Genomic DNA, 10,573 nt, shown 5'->3' on the forward strand with positions numbered 1-10,573 from the left:
GCTTTTATATTGTTACAGGGTTCTCCTCAGTGTATTATAAGCCTGGCTGGCCACCAGGCTTTACTTCTGCCCCCACCAGGCTAAACACTGCTTATTTATTTAATCTTTGCATTTTTAAGACTTTATAGTTGGTGTACAGGTGTTAATCTTCCAATAACACATAATTATCAAGTGATATTTTATAATTTCTTGTCAACTTTAAACGTTTTTTAACTCACATTTAATCAATATAGTCAGAATGTAATTATTGAGTAAAAAAAGAAAAGTTGGAATGTTTAACGGTTCAAACAAATTTTTGCAACAATAACCAAACTATATTTCATTTTAGCCCAATTTAGCAGTATGTTGACTCAGTGGATCTCTTAGGAAACGTTCGCATGTCATTACCTTGCAAAAATAATGGCACAATTCATTTTTTATTTATTTATTTTTGCCTAAATAATTTTTAGCAAAAAATGACTTAGGCCATTATTTTTTGAAACGTGGTGATGTGCTGGTTGATTGGGTCTTACTTGTACTACATTTACCCAGACTGCCACCATGTGAATCATTATCCTCCTCATGTAGTATGCATACTTTGCAGTTTTGTGGCAAATTTCCACTTTGGTCGAATTTGTATTTATTACAGAACGTGTAGCCTGATATTAGATTACCTAAATCATGTCCCATGACAGATGGAGTCCTAAATCTCAAAACAACAGAACAACTTGCTGTTGTCTGGTGAAATCAGCTAGCTTCTTCACCAACTCGAGAAAATGCCCATACAACGAACCTTTAAGACACACACAAACTAAAACTGCAAAAGAATAAAATGTGCAGGACAAAAATGACCAGCACCACCTGAAGTCTAGCTCTTTTTTTAGTAGCCTGACAAACTTTTTTTTAAATAGCTTTTTACATATTTTTGCACTTCATGCGACTTTATTTTAGAGACATTGTCACTTACACTAAAAACAGCCAACTTTAAATCTTCTTCACAAACACTGTAATACATGCGGCTTAATAATACCAGAAAAAAATGACCAAGAAAAGATTTTTGAGTTTTCAGCCAGGCTAAGTCAAGCTGAAAGTTTTTTGTTTTTTTTTACTTTTATTATTAAATTGTAAATTTTAAATTACAAACTAATTTCACAGTACAATACTAACATTTACTCATAAGTACAGAGATTACTGCTGTTGAAAGCAGCTCCTCTTGAAGTTTTAGCTAGTAAGAAGAAGACTTCCCTGTACCAAGCATTTTGTAAAAGGTAAGCAGCCAATCTGATATGTAGGAAGACTGAAATAAATTAATCAAATCTCTTCTGATCAGGGACTGTTGAGCTCAAGTATTCAAAACCACTTCATTTAACTGTAAAAGAAACACATTGTCCAAAGTCCTGGCTTGAATTTGAAGGAAAATCTTATGACGGAAGCTAAAGATTAGGGTGATGGAAAAGAGGCATTCCACTCTTAAAGACTTAAGAGCTCATTGGAAAAGATGAGATGTCATAAATACCAGAGGAAACGTGCAGGAAGCTCATCGAGAATCATAAAAAGCGCTTGATCTCAGTAGCGGCTTTCCCACTGATCATGAAAAGGATTATTGACGTCTTTTTTTTTTCTTCCTAAAAATCATACTTTTCAACATTTTGTTTCTCATCAGAAAAACTTCTTGCCTGAATGAAAATAACTTTAAATGTAAAGCCCTTTAAATTGACTCACACCCTGGCGAAAGGTGATTGTTGTTTACTGTAAACACAAAAAGTCTGCGTCCTTCACCCTTCAAGTTTAATATCTCTCAGTTAGACAAGAAATCCTACGAATTAATACAAATAAATAAATAATGCTGCATAAACTTATCTGACCAATATGAGCAAAAGTTAGCAAACGCTTGACTGGGATTGACAAGATCAGGGTGACATTTGGTGGGATGCATTATAGACATCTGAGGAATAATTTCTATTAAGAGTAAAAAAAATTAATAAAATGTCCGCACACAATCCGACCTCTGGAAAAGTCTGTTTTTAAATTCATTGTTATCAAAAACGCTGCTGACTTTTTCCTGCCCTTTTATTAATATTTTGAATAAAGTTCAATGTAAAAGATCTGTTATCAGTGTCACGCCTCAAAGTTCAAGGTCAAGCTCACTTTGTTGGCTAGAATGAATGTAGCTATAACACAAAGAAAGCACAGTGCATGGACTTTTGCTAAAACATTGTCAGAAAGTGTAGCTAATGCTTTTTAAGTTAGTTTCGCTTCTGGCATTAAAACTTTATTCTAAAAGGCACTTTGCATTATTTCAGAAAGATATTGATTTATGATTCAGCTCTAAAGCAGGACATGTGACCCTGAAGCATAAATGATCAACTCTGACATACTTTAAAGGTAGACGTGTCACAATACATTTTGATGGATGACACATTTATTGTTGTAATGGAAAGTGTATGTTTTTAGATTATTTTCAAGTAATCTATTGATAATAATGACATAATTATAATAATGTATCTCAAAAACAAACTTTACTTCTGTATAGAACACTTAATACTGGATCTGGAAGATATTTTAAATGTATATATAAACAACAACCAAAAACAACGAAAAAGGACACACGCACAATCAAAACTATGAATAAAAATTGCCCTTCAACACATGTACTAATCATCAGAAAGTAAATGATTATGCTCATTTTAATTTATTACAACAGGCTTACATTAAAGTATTGGAACCGTCTTTGTCTGAACTTTATGAGAGGATAGCGAAAGCAAAACTTGTCAACAGCTGAAACAGAGAGGCGATTCTAGTTAAACACGATCGTCCGCATTATTTCAGCATAATGCGCGATCACAGAACACCGATCCATTTTCCTGCTTCATTTCACGACCAAACATTTGGAGCTCTGGTGACTCAGGCAACATCGCTCTCGGATTCATATTCATCAATTTCGCGACGACAGATTGTGGAGCAAAAATAGAACACAATGAAACATGGATGAAGAGCAACTCTGTCACAAGCGCTTGACAGATTGCAGTTCAAACAGCTTAATTAGCTCAGGCTGAGGGTCTCTGGAAATAAACTCCTTCCACAACAGCACATCCTGCAAGCAGCAGCACAATTCAGTGGGATTTTGTTTATTAGCCAACTCCTTCATCTCATGACAGAGTATTGTTGTCAGTTTTATTCAAGGGCTATATATACCAGAGCAGGGGTAGACGGATAACTGAATCAGAACCAAAACATCTGGGTCATCTTGAGGCCTTTGCAGCAGTGCAAATGCAGAAGCATCCGATTCACACGTGTGAATAACATCCATTCAAAGCTAATCTGCTTCCAAACTTTGCAAGGTTTCTCCCAGAAAACTTGCTAAGCCTGGTGGTTGGATGACAGGGCGGTGATTCATCCAGCGGCCCGTCGTGTTTTTGAGTTAAAAAACGTTTAAAGTTGACAGGAAAAATTAAAATTTCACTTGATAATTATCTGCTATTGAAAGATTGGAAGATTAACACCTGGACACCAATAATAAAGTCTTAAAAAATGCAAACATTTTAATAATGCTTAAGTAAATAGGCAATGTATATAGGCAATGCCTGGTGGGGGCACAAGTACAGCCTGGAAGCCCGCCAGGTTTATAAAACACTTGGGAAAACCCAGAACATTTACCGTATTTTCCGCACTATAAGGCACACCGGATTATAAGGCACACCTTCAATGAATGGCCTATTTTAAAACTTTTTTCATATACAAGGCGCACCGCATTATAAGGCGCATAGAATAGACGCTGCAGTTACGGTTGCCACCCGTCCCGTATTGAACCTATGCGGGACGCAATTTGTTCCGTACTCTACAAATATGGATGTGTAATAATAGAGAAATGGTCCCCGAGTACTTTATATAGTAGTCTGCCCCAGTCATTGTTTCACTCACGGTGTTGGTGTTGTGATATTGTGCCCAACTGCTTTCTGGGTAACACAGACCAACCGACACACTGCCGCCGCAGTCTCTGTCTCTCTTCCCTCGCACCCCAGGCTCTAAATGTATAGGGGCTGGTCCCTTGGTAACCCTAGTCGAAGCACCCCGGATGAATATCTAAAGCCACTTTGTTGACATAAAGAATGTCAACAAAACAGTCCAACTTGGGTCGGCGAGGAGAGCCTTCCGCGACTGGGCCGGGGCGTGGCCGGACGATGGTCACCCTTCTCCATTCGCACACAGCATGTTCGTGGAGAACGTGGTCCTAAATGACCTGCAGACGACCTGATTATCAGGTCGGTAGGTAGATAGGTCAGTCAAACTTTATTAACAAACCAGCGTTCTGACAACTATCCCAGCATGCACCGCACGCTTCTTCTTCTACAGGCGAAAATGAAGTCGGCTGCTGCTTACCGTAGTTGATGGACCTTTTGTGGCTCAATATCAGTCCATATATAAGGCGCACTGGATTATAAGGCGAACTGTCGGCTTTTGAGGAAATTGAAGGTTTTTAGGTGTGCCTTATAGTGCGGAAAATACGGTATATTATTCCTTTAGGTGCTTAATCACAGGGGCTCCTAAGACTTGAAATAAGTTTTTACTATTGTAGCTTGTGTTTTTCTTTTTTTAAAACAGAACAAAGTATTACTACTTGAAAATGTGAAAAAGTAATGCTGAAACACAACAGTCCAAAAATGGTTTCATTAAGTTAAGTGTTTACTTGACGAGATACAGAAATTTGCTCAGTTAAAAAAATAAAATAAAAAGACCTTTGCCAACATTGTAGTAAGCTTTTTTCCATTAATAACTCCTCAGTGTCAAGATACAAATTTTTTTTTTCAAATGTCCATTGTTGGAAGTAATGATCCAAACATATTTTAGAGAAAATATGAACCCACTTTGTATGTGATATTGAAAAATTTATCTAAACTGCTTAAATGGTGTCAAAAATTAGAAAGTTAAAAGACACAACACACAACATGGCAGATTTAAATAAAATTGTATTAATTTATTTAAACAGCTTCTTTCACCACTGGATTGCTGATGTAGAAGCAAAAGAGCCCTCCCCCCTGTTTTCTTCAGCAGAGAAGAAATAAGTGCTGACAAAGTTATTAAGCCAGACTTGTTATGTCTTGGAGATCAAGAAGATTCCCTTAGTTCTCAGGAAAAGGTCAGCCTAACACAAACAATCCCTTCCGTGTGACAAAGGGATTTCTCTGCAGCTAAAGTACTTGTCACACTACAAATTCCTCTCAGAGTTTGAGGGCATACAAGACAGGAATGACTAGGATGGTTAAACTAAAAGTCTATTTGCAAACTCAATTTATAACAATATTCTGAAGGTTAATACTTTATTTGAAAGTACTCTATATTAAAAGAGTCATTTCTCTCTACTCCCATTTTATTTTTAATCTGTGCTGGCCCAACATATAAGCAAACTAAGCAGTTGCATTAAGGTTTGAAATGTTTTTATGACAGTGACACAGTGGTAATGAAAACAAGTCATGTGATAATTTTTTAAACAATTTCTCTAAGTATTTAATACGTCCACCAATTAGTCTGCTCCAGGCTGGTAGCCTTTGTTTTTTCATTTTGATTTTAAGCTACTTTGCCTTTTTTTTTCCCTTTTAAGGGATACAACAAATAAAATATTTGTAATAGATGTTATAGGCTCTCTGGCTGCACATTGGCGCAGTTGGTAGAGTTGTTGCCTTGCAGCAAGAAGGTTCTGGGTTTGATTCCCGGCCCCGGTCTTTCTGCATGGAGTTTGCATGTTCTCCCTGTGCATGCGTGGGTTTTCTCCGGGAACTCCGGTTTCCTCCCACAGTCCAAAAACATGACTGTTAGGTTAATTGGCCTCTCCAAATTGTCCCTAGGTGTGAGTGTGTGTGTGCATGGCTGTGTGTCTCTGTGTTGCCCTGTGACAGACTGGCAACCTGTCCAGGGTGTACCCCGCCTCTTGCCCGGAACGTTAGCTGGAGATGGGCACCAGCAACCCTCCCGACCCCACTAAGGGACAACGGTGTAAAGAAAATGGATGGATGGTTATAGGCTCTCTGATGGAGTTTTGAATCCAACAGAAAAAAGGAGGGAATTGCAAGATTAACCACATTTATGGCTTAACCAATGGTTCTCAATCTTGGTCTTCAGGAGCCACTATTCTGTATGTTTCAGATGTTTCCAAGCTGTCGCACACCTGACTTAAATGAATGGGGGATTAATAGGCTTGTGCAGCACTTCATAACATGTGGAGATGTTAATGAAGTTATTTGACTCAGGTGCGCTGGATGCTGGAGCAAAAAGTGTCTAAAACATGAAGGACAATGGGACCTGAGGACCAGCATAGGGAACTTCTTCATTAAAGCAATCTGTCAGTAACCTTTTAATTGTTCTCAAAAAATAAATTGAAGTATATTAACACGACTGATGCATTTAGAGACTGGTGGACATTCTTGTTTTGAGTCATTTGTTGAGTAAGGTGATACAATTCTGATTTTTAGTATTGAAATAGTGCACTTTCCAATAGATTCAAGCAATTAGTTTTCAGTTGTAAATGAAAGTAATTATGCTCGACATATAAACTTTTAACACGGGTAACATGAAGGGGATGTTCGTAACGTGGAGGTAATTGATGGTAGTTGAAAGTCCCCTCCTGTTTGGGGACCCAGATAGTTTTGGACCGGCCGTGGATACCCCCATTCATTAGCAGGGGATCTTTAAAATCAAGGACCATACAAGAAACAGCTGCGTTGACAGGTTAAATAGCCTTGGCGACTAAAGTAATGTGATCATTTACTGTCTGTTGGAAAAACCTATGACTTTTAGGTGCAAAGAAAACAAAGCAGCTGTATATTAATTAACGTGAAGGGAAACGGGCATGCCTGTAAAAACCGAGTAAAATGTAAATATTATTAAACTGGACTGCTGGTTATGTAGTCGCAGAGCTAATTGAAGCCTGGTCTGCATGAAAGTTTCCGATAAAGTATCCGTCCATGCCCTGAAGCCGGCCGGCAAAACCGGGAAGAGACTGCTGGAAGGCTGCTGTCGCCACCTAGCTTACCGGCTAACGACATTTACAGCAACAAAACAATAGCTCCATAGTTTATAACACTGCGATAAATGGCACTCACAAGTAAATAATATTAAAGTAAAATAGTGAAAGAGACCTTTTTACAAGCGGCGAGTAACTTTAACATGAAATATATTGCTTGCATTTAACTAGTACGCCAAAAGGTGCTGTATGCCAGTTAACCCAGTTTTAGCCGAAGCTAGCTGGCTAACATGCAGCATTAGATAAGAATGTGGGTCACCGGGCCTTCAGCCGGTCTCCGCTTCTAAACGGGAACAAGCTGGACTCTCTCTTTTTAGTCCGCTCAAGCTTGCTAAAAGTGTACGTGGAGCCCGTCGATATAGAAGCGGCGGTCCCGGAGCAGCTTCGTTGATAAAACGGTGACACTTACCTCCGTGGAGTCCGGTCTTTCATCGGGATATTCCTGCACCCAGTGGCGCTGCTGGCGGTTGACTGCGCAGACTGAGGAGGCAGACTGACTGGAGTTGGAACTGGAGCCAAAACGGCCTGCCGGCTGCCGCTGTTCTCCAGAAAACACACACACGCCTCTGCGAACACCGGCACACTGCATGCACTTTTAATTAAACTGCTTACACCTTCGTCACAATCTCTCTAAAATTACATCAGTTGTAATTTTAGAGAGATTTTGAATGAAACCATTTGTAGACAATTAAAAAAATATTTCGCTAATTTCTCTTTCTTGTTTCTTTTTCTTTATTACTTTATTACTTTCTTTCCCCTTTCTTTCCTTCTCTCTCCTCCTTTCTCATCGCCATTCACAGTGAAAAATTTCTGTAGCAGACAAAAATGCACAAAGTAGATATTTTATCATACTGCGTGTAGATTCTGTTATTTCTGGATATATGCAAGCTTCTAATAATTCATTTAACTTTAACAAAGTAGGTTAGCGTCTGTAGGTGTCTTGGCAATTAAACTGTTGTATTTTTAGTGTTTCCCCATCTTCAGCGTGGTACCATCACCATGGCAACAGACAAAGCGAGGAGAGTCGCAGTACTCTGTTTGACCATATATTTAAGTGGATATGGGAATATGGCGCTATTTTTTAGAAGGTTTTAGAAACCAAAGAGCCGACGTGACTCTTTCCTTACTTTTTAAAATTTTTTAATAATACTTACACTTACAGCAAGAATCTTGGAGAGAAAAAACAACTAAATGTTAACTGTGCTGTCGCCACCATAACTCACTATGTGTACAGACAAGATGTCTGCAAAACCACAGCTTTAGCTGTAGTATTTCATAGCTTAAAAAGTTCTATTTCAGTATCATGACCGAAGCACCGTTTCCCACTTGTTTCTGTGTCCCTTTTGTGGCAACCCACAGAGGTGGTAAATTATTTTGACTATGTTTCTTAGTAGGTCAAGAATTTTGGTGCTTTCCCATAAAAGTCATGTCAACAGATCCTTCCACCTGAGCGATTAAACTTTGCAGCGACTTGCCTGCATCTGTCAGTTTAAGTGCACCGCCAAGTCTTGATGGGTCTTTTTTTTTCTTGTGCTCTTCTTACTTTCAAATGGAGGATTGTGCAATTGTAGGGGTATGGTTTTACAGCCTAACTCTGCTTTACCCTTTATTCTGACATGTTGTGGTTTTTGTTCATGGTCATGTTTTCACCAATGTCCAATATCTCTGAAGCCTTTACAGGACATTTGCATACTGAGATAATTCACATATAGGTGGATTACATTTACTTATCATGCAAATTTAGGAATATGCCCGCCACACTTTTCAGATTTTTAAACCCAACTATTATTTCCCTTCTACTGCATAATTTTGCACTACTTTGTAATGGTCTCTCACATAACAACCTCAAACACATTGACAATACAATACATACATGTATACAAAACAAGTTTATGGTTATAATGTGACCTAAAGATCACATGGTAATTTTACAAGGCACTCCCAGTCCTTAATTTTCAGAAAGATATTAATGGACTTCTTTTAGATATTAGCTCCACTATGCTGCACAATACTCTTTTAGTCATGTGCTAAACTTCAGCCTTTCAAAATGCAGAATATATTAATTGAACTTCAAAATATGTTGTTTTAGTTGACAAGACTAACAGAAGGTATTTATTTTCACTGCAAACAAGTATTTTCAATTGCAGCATAGTCACAGTACTAGAAATAATGTTAAAATATGACAAGTCATGTCCACTTTAATGAACAGATGATGCATTGTGATTGTCTCAAAACAAAACTTACAGAACATTTTTTGTCTAACTGGACTTGCAGTAGTTGGCCAGTAGATGCCAGCGTAGGGCGTATATCTTCAGGACACCACACACCCAAGAAAACCTTTTTTTTCCGCATTGTCCAGTGACCACAGCTCCATAATTTTTAATATAAATTATTAAACTTTCATTAACATCCTGGTTTGTTTCCTTCATTGTAGGCCTCCAAGGCAAACCAGTATAATCCACCAAGAGGAAATGACTAAAACAATGCTATTTTTGTGGCTAAAAAAACAATAGTTACGTGAACCACATCGCAGTGGAATTAGTCTATTTAGCTAATACATACAAACCTCCAATTACCTCCATCATTTCCCGGGTCCCAAAGCAAACAAACAAACAAACAAACAAAAAAAACAACAACAAAACATTCATTTCAGATTTTGAAGAATAAAACCATAAAATTATTGTTTCCTTATAGGTCATTTATAAAATGAAATCCTAATTGTTAAATAACATTAAAGATGTTATTTTCTGGCAAACTATCGTTGCGTTCAGATTGTTGGGTTTTTCATAGACTAATTTTAAAGACATTCCCCAAATTCAACTAACAAAGTCCTTGATTGTCTGAAAACAATCAAGGATTGATTCATACATTTGGGCATTTATGAAGAATTATATTCAAGAGGTGTTGAATAATTTTAGCCACTGCAGTACTCATTTAGAGTTGAATTTGGATAAAAATCTGTGTAATATTACTCATACTTATAATAGTAAACAACTGAACACTTTTGAAAATTGTCAGTAAACTTAGTTTGCAGAGGGTGTTGAATGATTTTAGCCACAACTCTGTTGGCGATCTCACCAATAAGCAATCTTTTACTGTAAATATAACACACATTGATAGTGGAACGATGGCGGCATCTACTGCTGGTAATAATAACTGCGTATTTAACTTATAAAGTCTGTAAATAATGTTAAAACACACAAATGAGGGAGCTGTGGTGGTGCAGGGGCAAAGCACAACCCATGTATTGAGACCTTAGTCCTCATGCCGGTGGTTGCAGGTTTGATTCCCAGCCTGGCAACGTTTGTTGCTGCATGTCTTCCCCTCTTTCCTGTCAAAACTACTTTCTAATAAAGGCCACTAGAGCCAACAAAACCTTTAAAAAAACACACACAAATGAACTATTTAGCTAAAGGAGAAGAGACTCCGAACGATTCAAAAGCAAGATACTTTTATGCTAAAGTGTATAGTTTTGTGTATTTTCCTAAAACTTGTTCCAAATAAAAAGACTGATGCTGGAATAATATGTCACGACTCAAACTTGAACAACCTAAATGAATCACGCAAAATAACATC

At 37.7% G+C, this 10,573-nt stretch overlaps 1 protein-coding gene across 3 annotated transcripts in view; it reads right to left on the reverse strand.

Annotated features, from left to right (window-relative positions):
* clocka (clock circadian regulator a) overlaps positions 1 to 7,555 on the reverse strand; it is a 28,192-nt gene extending 20,637 nt beyond the window's left edge. For 2 of the 3 annotated variants that reach the window (XM_008407462.2, XM_008407460.2), the window contains exon 1: positions 7,407 to 7,554. The gene's annotated coding sequence lies outside the window, so the exon portion shown is untranslated. Of the gene's footprint in view, positions 1 to 7,406 lie in introns of all 3 variants that reach the window. The other variant, XM_008407461.2, reaches the window with a different exon arrangement.
* Between the last annotated feature and the right edge of the window lie 3,018 nt (positions 7,556 to 10,573).

This window comes from Poecilia reticulata, linkage group LG4 (genome assembly GCF_000633615.1).
Source record: "Poecilia reticulata strain Guanapo linkage group LG4, Guppy_female_1.0+MT, whole genome shotgun sequence".
Taxonomy (NCBI): domain Eukaryota; kingdom Metazoa; phylum Chordata; class Actinopteri; order Cyprinodontiformes; family Poeciliidae; genus Poecilia; species Poecilia reticulata.